The 16110-nt window shown below is 43.0% G+C and overlaps 1 long non-coding RNA gene across 1 annotated transcript; it reads left to right on the forward strand.

Moving 5' to 3' along the window:
* The first annotated feature begins 12165 nt into the window (after positions 1-12165).
* LOC140257575 (uncharacterized) lies at positions 12166-15904 on the forward strand. Its single transcript, XR_011905060.1, has 3 exons — positions 12166-12215; positions 12342-12411; positions 15649-15904. It is a non-coding gene; the product is annotated as an uncharacterized lncRNA (long non-coding RNA).
* Positions 15905-16110: the final 206 nt, after the last annotated feature.

Here is a 16110-nt window from a genome sequence, read left to right on the forward strand (position 1 = left end):
AGACCCTCCCTGGAATGCGTGTGTAGGAAGGAAAGCTTCCCTCCTCAGTCCCTTAGGACTTATTGAATTCTCCATGGGCTTCTCTATGAAAAATGACATAATTATGTAGCACCATTTGTATTTAAAATATGAATTTTGGAGCAAAGCCCAAGAAAGCTCCAAGCTTCCCCAGCCTAATGCTTGTCCACTTTTATAACATATTCTCTGCTCTGTGGAAACATTTGTTGTTGTTTATATCAATGCCTTCTCTTCCTAATTAGATCTGCACCATGCAGATCACAGTCTGTCACGTTGAGAGATACAGCTGAGATAGTGCCTTACACTGCAATGGCAATGGCTGCAGCAGTCTGGAGGAATTGCTTTAGAGGCTCTGCTTTGATTAGCAGCAGGATTTAATCACAATTAGCTGATATGGTGCTGGCTGCAATTTGGCCTTGTCTAGGGAAAACAGCCAGCATCGTGTCAGCTAGCTCAGCTCTTCACACATGACCACATCTCTAATGAAGACTCGCCCTTTGGTGGACATCTGTCATGAAATTCTCCATCCTTCTCTCCTGCTTTCTCTTACATGCTGCGTTAGACAAAATCATTATAAATGGAGCATGTGTATAGATATTTAGCTTATTGGTCTGACTTTCCTAGTGTTCAGGGCACTCGGGCTGGGCTGTGCTTAGTTAAAAGCTGAACTCATGAAATGTAAGAGATAATGGGGAGGATGGGTCAGGTTTTTAACAGTACCTCCCACCCCTCATCTCCTGTGAGGTAAATATGGGATTGTGTCTCCCATGCACACATTCCCTCAAATTCTGGGGTTCTCTCTTGGCCTGGAGCATGCTCTTTGTCTTCCATTGCCTTTACAGCTTGTGTAGTGAGCATGCAGCACTGCACACTGCTGTGGGTATTTGACTCTTTGACTGACGCTCTGCTACGTACTGCTAGGTGAGATTTCTATCAGTGAAACCTGTAGTGGTGAGGTGTTGATGTCTCTTTCAGATCTTCTTAAAAAGCCAGCTATTAATGTTCTGCCCTTTGCTGTTTTGTTTCTGCATTTTTTTGTATGCTTTCTGCTCCTGAACTTCATAGTCTATTGCTTAAGGTTTGTAAAAGCATTTAGATAATGAAAAAGCATTGTTAGAATGAGGTACCTTTTGAAAATATTGCTACGCTTTAAGTATTTATCTTCTGTCAAACATATGGCCCTAAAAACATATTTTGAAACCAGATAGAGCTTAGATGTAACCTATCTATTATCTAAAGCCTGTGCCCCACATTTTGCCAAATCAATCATTGCTATTCCAGTTAGGGAGCTGCAGAACAAGCTGTCAACTGATATTAATCAGTCTTTGTCATTGCCTGTTTCCTAAAGTCATTAGCATGCTCAGCCTCACATTATATTCTCCAGCAGAAAAATAACACATTGTCAACTGTACTTTGGTATGAGTTCCTACACAAGTGACCTTACTGATTGCCTGTATGTAACCGAGGTCTGTATTTACTGAGAACCTCCCAGTTTTTGTGCTTGGCTTTATTCTATTTCCACTCACCCTCATTCTTTTATTCTTTTTTATTTTTTTTAATACATATTACTTAGTTTTCCTTAGCAGACAAAACAGCTGTTTCCAAGGAAATGGAGATAGCTGAGAAGCTGTTGTGAACTCTCTAAGTAAATGAAGATATCAAGTACATTTGACTGTTGGAGCACCAAGAAATGACTTATGACCCTATAACACATTAAAAAACTGTCTGCCAACGTAGATCTATTCTTGTTGTCACACAGCAACATTTTAAATCTCTACAAATGTGGCCATGGTGTAGTTGGCATGTGTAGAAATCTTTCTTCTTAGTTATCATGGCTTTACAGATGGATTTCTCTTGCTAGTTATTCCTTACGTTGCTTGGTAAAACCCGTCTATAGGAAATTACTTCCTTACATATGTGCTGTGTATGTATGTATGTATTTCCAGAGACGAGTAATTCAGTTTGGAATGGACTTTGTACCTCATCATTTGGCTGGCTTTGTTTCTCTTTCTCTCTCTGCGCTCAGGGAAAGAAGTGATACATACTCTGCATGCTGATCTATATTGTGGGATGCTGTGGTCCCCACAGTGATTTTTGGACCATGGTGCCTTGTGACTCCCAGGGGATGTAGCACCATCACAGCCACCTCACATCCTGCAAAGCTGCAGCATTCTGTGCCCATGCTCCCAGATGTTTAATAATGAAAAACATTTGTGTGCTCAGGACCACAAAACCAATCCTATTCTGACAACAAGGTTGGATCCCAGATGATGGGACAAATGCAAAGACTGGCACTTTGCAGACTGGAGATTAGTGTGTATTTCTTCACCAGGAGCTGAACATGGAAACCAGAATGGTGCAAAATGTTACAGCATTGCGTAAGTGATGGCCCTCTGGGGTTAGCGAAGCCTGTCCCCTGCTGCAAGCACTTCAGAAGACATCTTTGTGAATGGACCAATCTTTATATTAAAACTACTTGCAGTGCTGAGTCAGAAGTGGGTCTAGCCCTGGACAGTTATAAATGTGATAAATCTGATTAATGATAATAATTGTTGTTCTTTCTGGCAGTCCCCTCTGTTGGCTGCATCCTGGTGCACACAGTGTAAGCACTTGGTGAAGGCAATGGAGTACAAGTCAGATTCCAATGGACTATTTTTTTCCTTTTTTAATGTTTTTAAACAACCCAAATCTACCATTCTTAATAAATCAGTATCCTCACTGCTTTCCATTTCCAGATTGCCTTAAGGTGCAGCCTCGGGAGAAGTACGTTACAGGCTCAAGTCCTGAGCTGAAGAATGCTACTCTTATGGCAGGATCTGAAGCACACTCTCGGAGCTGTCGTTAGCTGAAGACAGCAGGAAATAAGTGGAAATGTTCCAGAACATTGCTGCTGAAAAACCTTTTCGAACAGCTGAGGATCCATGAGCCCCCACAGCACAGGCTGTGACATCAAGATATCTTCAGCTGGAAAAGAAAACGGAATATGAGCCAGGGCTTCAGCAGCCCTCCAATATGCCATCAGTTTTAATGGGAGAAAATCTCAGTCAGGTAGGTCACTCTCTATTGTATTCTCATCCAACTTTGTTTAACTAGTTTATCAGAAGAATCAAACTTATTGCTAAAAGGAGAGTGGTGGTAACTTTGGAAGGAAGATCTCCTGGCCAAAGGGAGATCACAGGAGTTTTGTGTTGGTTCATATAAGGACGCCTTGAAGTCCACCCCATGAAAGCTTCACGACATAATTTGGCTGTCTTTCCTGGGAAGTTTTATTATGAGTACTTAGTAGGAGATGTCAACACCAAAATGTCAGCTTTCCTGGCCAAAATAAGAGAAAGAGAGAAAGAAAGTAACAACATCTTTTATCCAGGTTTTATTTAGAAAAATGCATTCAGGAGTTTCTGACAAACCAGATCCGGCCTGAGCTGGTGACAATGCTAGGTAACTGCCAGCAAGCCACTTAGTGCATTTAGCAACGTCTGAAAAGCTTCCCAAATCCTCAGCCAGGTCTCTTGTTGACAGAAACATCTTCAATGTTTAATTTGGGTGATGCCAAGGAGGAATGTGTTCCCCTTCATGTCAGCTGCCTGTCCATGAGCAGCAGCAGTGACCTGCCTGGGCTGCAGAGGGACAACTGTGTGACCACCCCCTGGATGCAAAGAGTTGGCTTTGGTGCCCACTGAGAGCTGGTGTGGTTTTTTTTTTCTGTCTTTATACTGTAACAAATGAGCTCCATCCTCTTTCAGGCTGGGTGAGCTGGAGTAGCTTTGGTGATTATGTATTTCATAGGCCATTGATTGAAGTGCTCTTACAGTCCTTCCCCTTCTGAATGAACATTGGTCCCCTGGAGGCTTCTTCAAAGGGCTCAGGGACAAAGCATCCTACTAAAGAAAACATTTGTGCAGGTCCATGTAGGCAGCCCTGCTCTGCAGAAGGGTAAAGCACGTACTTGAGCACATTGGAGAGGGCAGCACAAACGCAGTTATATGTGTGGCCGAGTGGGTGAGCACAGGTTGTTCCAAAACCATTCTGAAAATGGTGCTGACATTCATCCTGTATCTTGGCATTTAATTTGTTTCCTTTCCATGTTTTTTTTTCCTCATTCTTTTTTTTTGCATATGCAGTAATCTGTTAAATAGCAATACCCAGGACAGACTCAATATTCTGCCAGAAAAGCACCTTTTCCTCCATGCCATTGTCAATTCTCCCTTCTTTCTGTGATCATCATTCCTTCCTCCTTCACTGAGCTTCTAATGACTTTCTGCTTGAGTGCTATGGTTACCGCTTTGCAACCACTGCTTTTAAAAACGAAGATTTTACTGCCTATCTCTGTCAGGAAATGAGTGCTGTCCAAGCAGTTCTGATAAAGATTGAAAGGAAATGAGAGCTGATCCTCAGCCCTCCTGCAGAAGGAAGAAGTGATATTTGCAGCTGTTTTGATGGTGTCATAAAAGCACAGGGAACTTCTTGGCAAACAAATGTCAGCAGACAGATATTGCTGCTCACACTGTGCTCCTGTGCCCACTCCTGTGCACCCTCTCTCTGCAGCCTTGTTTGCTGTCCCAATGATTCTAGCTCTGTTTTGAGGGCTTGGGAACAACAGTTTGTATGGGGTTCACGGCTGCCATAAATGGGCAGCTAATAGCCAAGTTTGTCTCAGTCAATGTCCTTTAGATGGACTGAGCAAAAGATGTGCCTTCATGGACTGGGTAGGCTCAAAGGCCTAGCTTTGTTATCATAGCACCAATACTCTGCAGAAATGCTTTCATACCCATCCACTAAATGTGGATCTTGAGAATGTATTCCCCACCCAACACAGCACAGAGGGAAAACCCATAGTGCCACACACACTATTGCTCATGATTACTGTGTGGTTGCAGTTATTTCTAGGTAAAACATCAATTGTGATGGACAGTTTTATGTTTTCTGCTTGGCATGTGCACCTCTAAAGAACCGAATTTTAACAGAGCATTAATTAAATGCTGATTCCTGCTTTACCTGGTGCTTTCAAATTGCTTAGCACAGACTGCGTGAGTTAAGTGTTTTCATAATGGTGCAATTTTCTATTTACTGTTTTCTTTTGTTCCTTTACCTCCAGTAGTGATCTCACTGTTATTTTCCTTTGGATTTTGTTATTATTTCCCTTTTGATTTTATTATCTTCACCTGTCTTTGTAATTTCCCCACCCTGATTGGATGGGTGTCTGGACTGTGCTGGCTTCTCATGACAAGAAACAGAAACTGTTTGAGTACTTGGGATAAAACACTATGGTCGTCTCTTTACAAACACCTGGCTTTGTAAATCCAATTAAAAAATAATAAGAAGTCATCTAAGCTGCAAAGGCCCCTCATGTGATGGAGCACAAGAGGGCAGTGTTACGTCGAATTGAGTCACGCAAGGGTGCTATTAGCATGGGAACACTTCATGGATGATCAGTTTTGTTTGTTCGCAAGGAGGCACCTTCATCTCCAGGTTTGGTGCTGCTGCTGCTGCCTTAGGCACAGCTGTGGGGCACTGTGGGGCATGGATATTGCACCGGAGCCCCAGCAGCCACCTTCATCCCCTGGCAGTCTGCTGTAAATGATAGCTGCTGTTCCCATAGGGATTTTCTTTCCTACATTGGGCACTGGAGTGCACGTGTGACATCTGCCTGAGGGCTCAGCATCTGCATCTGTGCTCAGTGGGCAGGAGCACCAATCATGTACTGAAGATGTCCCGGCTCTGTGGGAGCATTTGTGCCACCCAACAGCTGCCATAAAGGACATGGCTGCTTCAAAACTGGGACTTGCCAATCCCAAGCTGTGCCAGTAGAAGACAGCTTTGTTTTAACTCAGTGCCTCTTAGAGAGCAATAAAAGGGAAGAAGTTAAAGCAAAATATATGCATTGAAACTGCTTTGAGTGCCTAAATGAGAGCAGTGATAAAGGTATTCATCCCAGGAAGGAGGGATGGGGAGAGGAACCCTTCCACCAAGCCAGCACTGCATCCCACAGGGTACCAGCAATCTTGTCTTTCACAGCATGGTCCTCTTTTACTCAAAGCCCTCAGGCCTTTGAGGCTCCTTTGTCAGCCTTTGGTTTTCCACAGGTGATCTGAGGGTGCTGGTTCTCTCCAACTTTTTCTCTGTTTTCAGGGAAGAGACTCTAAAAGCACTGCTTGTGTAACTGTGTAACGTGTAACTGTGGTGGTGAATCTTGAAATATGTATACTGCACATGCAATGTAAGAGCTGAGCGTAGACATGCATAATTTATTTGTGCCTGGAGGCTGCTTGCTTTTGCGCTGTCTCATTTTCTGGTGGCTGGATGATGCCTGAGAATGAACTTAAACTGTGGACATGAGCTCGAAGCTCCAGTCTGCCAATGAAGGCCACTGATGGACTCCTCAGCGCTTCATGCTGTGTTAGCCAAGCTCGCAGCCTCAGCTGATGTGAAGCCCTAGGAGATCCCACTGCAGGCGCAAAGCCTCAGGCACCACTCCTTGATGTACACAAAAGACCTTGTTTTAATAGGAATTAATTAGCAGTTTAAATACTTGCAGGGTAGGAAATCTCCCACGGGGCGTACTCGTGAAGGTTTCTTTACACATTACCTCCCAGAAGGATGCAGACTTTCCCTTGCTTTCCAGCATCCCTCACTGCTTCAGCAATAGCTGCAGTAATTGCATTGCAGCTGCAAAGAACTGCGGCTGTAACCGTAATATCTTTCCAGTGCTCATCCATTCCCTGGTGTTAGATGGGATTGTGATGGGCAATAATTTATCACAGAGGCCGAGGTTATAGTGGTACGTATTCATGCCCGGAGTGCCTTTAAGTGATGACGAGGTGATAATGTCAGTATAGCCACACATTCCCTTTGCATTATTTATTGCTCTCATGAATGACAAATTTGTATTTCAAAATGGCTGAGAGGTTTATCTGCTGCCTCAAAAAGTCAAATTACGAATGTGGCATAATCTTATCTACAGGGCAGACACTCCCTTTATTGGCATTTAATAAGAGATTGTGCAATTAAAAAAAAAAGGAAAAAAAAAAAAAGGTAATTAACCCATTTCTAGGAACTCTGTGCCTTGAATAAACAGGCAGAATCTCAGTGTGATTGCAGAAGTCCAGCTGTCGGAGCTGCCTTTGCAGACAGATGGGCTGCGTTGCGTGTGAATGGCTATGAAATGCTGCAGAAGAATTCCATTCTCTTCAGGAGTTATTGGTTCTGTGGCATTTTGCTAAGGGGTTGTCTCTCTCCTTAGTGCATGGCAGCACAGTTGGGGCAGTGGGTGAGTATGAGGAGTCCCGGCTGAACTACAGTGTGATTTTACTGCTGCCTGGGCATGAGAAGCTCACACAACTGAGGTGATTGAATGAAACAAGAATTGCATTTGGTTTTCCTTGACTGACGGTGGTCACTATAGACCAACAGTGGCTGTGGCCAACAAATAGAAGCAATTAGAGGTAAGTAATGCCAGGTTATCTCATCAGTAGTAATCAATGCCTGCAATGTGAACTGGCTGTCCTATGACGCAGACACTGCATGGTATATGGCTCACGGTGCTGGGATTGCTGCAGTGTATGATGTTTTGCTGGGAGAAAAATCTCCTATGAGTCCTCTATGACTATTCCACATTCCCTCATTTTTGCATAAATGTGACTTGTTCCTATCTTTTAAAAAGAAAATCCCAGCAGAGCATTTACTCTTTCAATAGCAGAACACATTAAGAAGGCCACAAATGTATCTAGAAAGAGGCATAAGTAGCAGCAAGGGAGTCTGCAAGTGGATATATGGAAAAAACTAATTCAAATGTTAGAACAGAGACAGAATCCCAGTGATATTCAGGTATTCAGCATGGGGCCCTGAGCAACATGAGCTCTGCTGAGAGCAGACAGATAGGGAAGAAGTTAGAGATAACCCGAAGACCTCCAATAATCTCTCCTGACCCAAATTACTCTCTGAATCTAGGCCCTGATCAGCTCACCAATGTTTGGAACAGCTGAGAGCATTTGTTTGGCTGCTGGGGCACTGGAATGGGGGGAAGCTAAGGATGAGGAGTGCAGGATGGAGAGCATTTAGCAGCTGGACCTGCTAGGTGCAATGTGGTTATTGCCTCCTGTCCCCAGGGGACATCACTGCATGGTGACTGCTGTCACCTGGCACCTCCACTGGGTATCCAGGTGGAGAAACAAGGCTCTGCTCATCATTTAAGTGTGATGCTGGCTCATCTGAGATTTGCACTCCTACCATGAGGTTAATTACTTTTCTTTAGATAAATATGGCAGTGAAATTTTCCATTCTTTTCTGTAGGGTAGTGACAAGAAGGGTCAAGCAAAGGAAAGCTGATGTGAATTTACACTTCACAATTGCTGTATTGTGCCTGGAAAACATTGGCACTACAATACCCCTAGCGCAGACACAGACCAACTGGAGTCACTGATGAAGTGGTTGGATAGTCAGCAGCAGGCTTATCAGAATGGGGCAGCAAACTCTTTTCTCATGTCACCAAAGCAGAATTCTGGCAAAATGCAAAGGCAGCTATGGCAAGAAAAAGGTGCCAGATAGTTCTGACAAGTGGCACGTTATCAATCTGCTTCCAAAATGCCTGACTTGATCCAGGGGTGATGCAGGTGATGCTACATGCAAATGCAAACAAGACAGCAGCCACGCAGTTCAACGCAAGGCAGCCTGTGCACTTCCTTATTTAGTTTTCATTTCCCTGAGCAGAGGAATCATTGCAACTTTAACTTCAGATAATGGCTTTTTCAGCCCCCCCCTATCTCCCTATCACTCCCTGTGCAGGTCCCTGAGCAGAAAACCAGCCCTGAGGCAGCAGCAGGCACTCTGTCCCGGCTGCAGGAGCAGCCTGTAGCCCCGCCAAAGGATAAAAAAGGAGGGAGGTCCATTCTGTGCAGTGAGCTCATGCACTGAGAATGGGCTGCCGGGCTCATTGCTAACACATGCAGAGCCAGACCATGCACAGGGAGCTCTGGGGTGGCTGCGGGGCCCATTTGCCTGCAATTGCAAGCAGAGCAGGTGAGGATTACACTGGAGTGACAATGACAATTGCACCTTCTTGGCCATGGGAGGTTGGGCACTGACAGCCAGATGTTAACACAGGGGTGTTTCAACCAGGCACGGTGCTTTGATGTGTGTTGGTTTTTTGTTGCTGTTGTTGCTATTTTTTTTTCCTCAGCTCTGAGTCTATTTTGCTAAAGACTAAAATACACTTGGAGTGAGCGTTGTCACCACAGCTTCAGACCCTGCCCTGGGATCTGCCAGTGGCCCAGAATAGAAGGAGCAGTTTTTTGGTAGAGGCTTAGTTTCCGAATGAGCGAAACATCAAGCAATTGCCACAAAGCTTTTCTCTGAGTAATGGCCTTGTCCTTTTATATTTGGGAGACTATCTGGCACTGTCTGCATTGGCTGAAGATTAAAGGGTGAAGGGAGACTGTGGGTCTGGATGGAGTTTCCTTCCACTCTGTCCTGGCAAAACAAAGCAAAGACAGATGTGTGTCCTGCCCTGAGCTGCTCAGGGCTGAGCCAATGCTCACTGCCCACAGTGTGAGGAAGGAGTGCAGTGGGAGCATGCTGGTAGAAAGGCTGATGAAGCACCACAGGACTGATTCCCTGGAGAAGACCATGCTATCTCCTGCAGGGCTTGAAGGATGGGTCAGTTTGGGAAAGTGTGGGTGTAGCTGGTCCTAGGGACAAGGGTGTGCTAGACTCCAGAAATGGTCATTTGAGGTCCTTCCCAACATTGTGGCCCTGTGAATCCCAACATACCTCCCTCTTTCATGGGGGTCCGTAAAGGAATCATATTCTCCATGTCCTCAGACTGGTTCTGCTGGGACCTGCACATCCATCCCAGCAGTCCCATCCCGTCTTCTTTTTATTTGGACAACAAGCAACAGTGAAGCTCAGAAAGTTGGGTAGATGGGCATGTAAAAAGCCAGACATGCTTTATGCCCAAAGGTCAGACAGAATCAATATGTTCCCACAGAGCATATTGCATCTAATCAGTGTTTTCTGGCAGAAAATTTCTGACAAGCCTGAAACCTAAGGCTGGATTTATTTGCAAATGCCTGGTGAGTGATAAGCAGGTGATTTAGTACAGCATTTATTTTGCACTGGAAAAAGAAATATATTAAGGTCAGTGTGATTTTTCCTCTTTTTTTTTCTTTTCTGTTGGATGGGGGGAATGGTGGCTGCCCAGCAGGTCGTGGCAGAAGCTGTGTCTGCTCTACTTCTGGGCCAATTGTTGTGTTCTTGCTGCTAGAGATGGCAAAAAATAGCCACTGTTAATTAGAGTTGGGGAGATGCCAGTTCTTGATTTGGGATAAAACTGAAAGTGCTGGCAACTTTTAGAAGTGGTTTTTTTTCCTTGCAAAACAACTGAGATTCACAAGTCCCTACACCACAAATCCAGTGGTATCTGCAACGAGCAGCAAAAAGTCCACTTGGCCAGCTGCAAGAAAAGATTCTTCTTCTTTGTATGCTGCATTCAGCCCTTTCTAGATGAAGAAGCTGAACTGATTTACCAGCAAAACAGAAAGCCTTTCCTTGCTTATGTGCTGGACTGAGCATCCTGTTGCAAACCACTGTTGGTACATTAAACTGTGGTATGAGAGAGCCCAGGCTGTCACCGGGTCCTGAAAAAGTCTGCTCAAAATATTCTACCTAAAAAAAATGAAACATTAAAAAACATATCCCTGCTTTGCATAATAAAACCAATGCAGAAATTGTTATCTGTACACACATACGTAAAAGTCAAAGCAGAGACAAGAGGATGCATTTCAGCTCTATGAAAATGAGCTCATTTGCTAGCTCCCTTTTGAAGGCAGCATGTTGAAAGTGAAATGCTTGTATGGAATGTGCCAGTATGGTCAAACTGTCTCTTCCTTCTAGCAGTGGCTCAACAGCAAGTAGGTACGGTGTGAAGAATTGCCTACACTCTGTCTTAAATCATTGCTGCTCTTTCAACTGACGTTCAGAATGGAAATTATTACTGGGCTGTCTTTCTGTGGAGGTCTATTGCATTTAGGTATGTCTAATTGAGAACATCTCATCTACACGCAGGGAGTGCTTGTTCTATCACCTGTCTGATAGCTTGGTGTTGTATTACAGTGACTCTTTGTGATCGGAGCATGTGCCCTTTTAGACCCCTGTCTACATACCGATTGCAGCAAGCATTTTGGTGATCTTTTAATTTAGTCTGTCTGGCTGTGCTTACAGAAAAACGACAAATATAACCAAAATATAACAAAAATAACTCTTTCTGCTTGATCTGAAATCCCAGTTTTGTTGTGTGTTTCAGAAAACTCACCTCCACAGCTCTGACTTCAGCCAGGCACTCATCAGCCCATTGATTTCTGCATAGATCGTGGTCTCTTTTCTCAATTACCATGACTGAAGAAGACTTAGAATAGGTGATTTTATGTTGTTTGAAGACAAATTGATCGTTAGAAATATTAATAATGACTGCTTGACTTTATAATTAGCTATGTATTTATATCGTGTGCAGGAGCCGTTAATCTTCAATGATCACATTCCAAATAATCCATTTGTATTTAAATGAATTGACATGTAACTGCTATCTTAATCAATCTAAATTAAATTCTTATTTAGGAGCCTTTGCTTTGTCACTTCTAACTTTACTTTGGCTGGCAGCAGTTTGGTTTGGAGGACAACAGGCTTTGCTTGGCACCCAGAGCCCCAAAAAGGAGCTTGCAACATCGCTATCCATCATATGTTAGGGATAGTGATCATGAACATGAGACTGTACTGTTAGAGGCAGGTTTGTGTCTTCTGTCACTCAGTCATTGGATGTCTCCAGGAGTGGATTCCTTGGATCTGAGATCACTAAAAAGTATCTTTTCTTTTTCTCATCCATAAAATTTCTCAAAGATCTGCTAATATTTATAACGGCTTGTTTGAAGTTTGTCACTCTATTGATTTAGCAAGATAAGGGCTCTGCTGGCTGATTGTCACACCTGGCCAAACCCCAGGTGAAGGACAGGAGCTTCAGAGCAGCCCATGGCAACATACAGAAGTAATGCCTGCAGGTGGCTGGGAACTGTGCAAGGAGTTTGTAACACCTGTGGCTCTCAGTCCTACACAGGTGAGCTGGGTTTTGTGGTTCAGTTCCACACCCATGCAGTGCAGATTCAGTTTTTGAGGACCCTGCAACTTCACTCATCTTAGGGGGACAAATATATGTATGTCTGCTTGGAAGGTTTTACTGAGAGAAGGAATAGCATTTTGGTGCTTTTCTAAGTAGTTGTCCTTGATCATCTTTTTGTTGGTGAAGAAAAATTAGGCATATTACCATATTGTTTCTACAGATGAGAGGAATCCTCCTTGGTGATGGATAAGCAATATGACATTGTTTGGAGCCACATCAGCATTCAGTAGGTGAGGATCACAGCAATTCTTTTCTCTTCTGGGGAAATTGCAATGTTTTGTTTTTTTTCTTTCACTAACAAAGAGAGGTGCTCTTTTTATTGAGCACAGTCAAAACCTGAGGAAATGATTCTTCTCTGGAGAACTGGAGTGGGTGTAAATATCTCTGTAGTGAGCAAAGACTTTGAAATCCCACCAGGGAGTTTCTGAGGTGCTGAAAATACTGTTTTAAATAGTTTTGCAATATGTTTTTCATCCCAGTGAAACTCCTGTCAAAGCAATCACAAGCGAAGACACACCGTGCTTCAGACTGATCTTGTTTTTCTGTCTGTGTTCTTCTTAATGAAAATGAACAATAACAAAACATAAAACAAGTTAAGATGCCAGCGCAGGTTGCCAAACACTGCTGTGCTTGGGGCAAGTAGGGGAGGCTGGGTGAACTGCATGTTGTGTTGCACGAGGATGTTGACCAAGAAACAAGTCAGAAGAAGTGAAATGAAAAGAAACAAAGGCACCAAAATGAGTGTGGGTGTTAAGGAAGCCTCACCTGAGGTCTGGTGTTACTTATTTTGTTAGCTGTTCCCAGCTAAATTCTTTGTTTTGTGGAGTTTTGTTCACTAAAGCTGTTTGCTGTCACCTTTCACTTTCCCTATTCGCTCTCCTTTCCCAATGGCCAATTGTTGCCAGCCCTTATTACCTGAAATCATCTGAGTGACATTTATTTTTACTTCTTTTAAAAGAATTCCACTGCCTTTGCTACAGGATGGATTACATCCTGTTTAAAGTCAGCAGAATGACTTCAATGAGCCTCAAACTGGACCTGAAATTGTTGCTTCCTTTCAGGTTCATAAACATCATATTTACCTCCTAGCAACCATCGTTTGCAGGCAGTGTTCCAGCAACATTAAGCTCTTGCTTGTGTACAGCCACTGGCATCCTTGGGCATCCCACAGAGCATTACAAAGCATCCAGGGGTAGCAACTCACTCCACTCTCTACAGGTGCCATTTAAAGAGTAGTGTTGCACAACAGCCTGAGATGCAAGATAAAGTACTGACCAACAGAGGCTGTTACAGGAGGACAGGGAGCACTGTGGAGAAGATTGATACCCCAGGTGTGACAGAAGTGCCCAGAGGATGTTTGAGGATCACCTGTGGGTTTACTGCCTGGAGCATCGCAAGTGGGTGGTAAAACTTGTCCTGGGGGCTGCATTTTTTTGGACAGGCTTGTCTCACCTTCAGTCTTCCAGTCCTGCTCTTTGACAGCCACTTTGGTGCCTTTTTCTTCCTTTAGCTATGGCAACTCTTTACACTTCACCAGTTCACTCTTTCTGATACTCTGGGATGTGAATGTCATTTGTTCAGGTAGGAAAAGGTGAAGCTTGCCTGCTGGGAGCAGTGGTTTTCTTCCTTCAAGACCTGACAGATACTCTAAGTTGACTTTGTGTTATTTGGCACCCTTCTGCTCCTTTTCTCCTGTTCCTGGGTGCCCATTCTTTAGCTTCAGTCCCTTCAGTGTGTCACTTTCTCTCACTGGTAAGCAGCAAGCTTTCAAAGGCAGATCCTCAAAACAGTCCCTGAAATGATGCTGCAGTTTTCCTTTCTCCCAAGTGATTTATAGATCCAGTTTTCTCTATAGAAAATGCCATTTGTTATCTAAAATTATTAGTCCTTTTTTAGATACCTCAACATAACAGACATCTTACAGGCTCTGCACAAATAACCCCCAGCCTACTGTGTCCTATCTGAAAGCTGCTGGTGATCTTCCTTGTTCATTCAATCTGAAAGGACTTGTTGCTGGCGATACTGGTGGGGTGATTCAAGGTTAATTCGTTGTGGTGTTTCATGAGAATCTCCACTTTGGTTAAAGGAGACAAAAGAAGTAAATATTTAGTGCACTAAAACATTTCCAGAATGCAAGCTGAACATGCAGAGCTGCAGGGCTAGAATTTGGAAGACAAGTTAAGACTCTGCAGCCTTTAAAATGTTAGAGTTATTATTTTTAGATGTCGTGATGTTTTTAATGAATTCTTGAATTTTTAGGGCCTGGAGCAGTTTAGTTCAGGAGAAATATAGTTTTTAGCTGCAGTGCATCTTTTGGAATCTTCCCTGGTTTTGCTGAGTGGAAAAGGAATGCACAAGAGAATTACATATGTATGTACATATATTTTCTGTGTCGCATGTATATACATACATTTGCTGTGTCTGTTTTGCTAACTGGAGAGTTTGTGCAGGTTGATTCTTTACTACGAGAGGAAAAGAAGTTTAGGAGGAATGAAACAAATATAGAGTGTGTTTTACTGGAGCAACAGTCATGATATCTGGATCATGTAGTAATTGCTACTTAGCAATTTTCCACAGTTATTAAGAATCTATGACAGTTGAAAGGTGATGAGCCTGAGATGATAGTTGGTTTGTGCAGAGTCTAATGAGACTTACTTTCTTGATAAATAGAATATTTATTGAGAATAGGAAAACTAATTGAAGAATGTTTATAAATTAATCTTATATTCTTTCTGCCATAGAATCTTCATCGAAAACTCGCAGCAAAAGCAATATCAGTGTTACGTATGATGCTTTATTCTCCTTCTCCAGCTTTACCTGAGGTTCCCCATATAAGTTTCAGGGGATGCATTTTCAGTAGTAATTTTAGTCACCACTGATGTGGCCACAGTGGGAGCTGTACACGTGAAGCCTGAACCCACTTTGTCAATGAGGATAATGGAATGCTGTCATGTTAGATCTCTTGGCCAGCTCAGATGACATATGCTGTAATAATTACTTGACTGCAAGTAAAATAATACAGAGATATATATTGATGTTTCAATTACCTCTTAAATTGCATTTGCTGAGATCCCTGGGCCTGACTTGGGCATTAAAGTATGGATTGTATTTGATTCTGAGTACACATCATTTTTTTTCTGCTCAACCTGTATAAGAGCTTGTATTTCCATCCTCGTGTATAAAGAATAACCCCAAATTATATTTGCATAGCAACTTAATGCTTGTTTCTTATAGAGAAAGGATTACTCCAAGGAACCTACATAAGGAAGTTTTTCTCTGCTCCCCTCTTCTGTGGTCTCAATCATAAATAAGTAGCTGAGTACTCATGGGACAGCACGAGGGCTTCTCACAAGCAATTGTTTTTACAGCTCTTTTATGGCCGCAGTGTTGAGGAACTAACGGTTTGAAACGGAATCAGTGGGGGTTGTAAATTTGTCTCTTAATGTGGGTTTTTTTTTTCCTCCCAGGGAATCAGGTGATGGTAGAATGGAGATTCCTGAAGGAGCTTCTTTTGAAGGCAAAGGTGACCTCTTTTCAGTGGCGTGTTAGTTGGTATGGTGTGAACAGCTGCTGTGACTGCAAGGCAAGTTCCTTTATTAAAGGAGGAAGGATCCATACGTATCACCAGGGATAATTTCAAATGCACAGGAATTCTCGTGTAGTATGAAATACTCCTGAGCTGTTTCCTGAGACATACGCCTAGATAGGATTTTCTCTGGAGAAAACAAGGGGGGAATGCTACATGCCAGTTGTTTTCTTAAACAGAATTGCTAAATAAGATCATTTTAATCAGTCTGGGTTCAAAACAACTTCACTTACTGTGTCAGGAATTACTATTTCCCCAACACTCAATAAAAGGTGCGGGTCTTAAAAGCATCTGATAATTTTCATTTATTTTTTAATTGATATTCTGAATGGAAATAGTCTCC

Source organism: Excalfactoria chinensis, chromosome 12 (genome assembly GCF_039878825.1).
Source record: "Excalfactoria chinensis isolate bCotChi1 chromosome 12, bCotChi1.hap2, whole genome shotgun sequence".
Taxonomy (NCBI): domain Eukaryota; kingdom Metazoa; phylum Chordata; class Aves; order Galliformes; family Phasianidae; genus Excalfactoria; species Excalfactoria chinensis.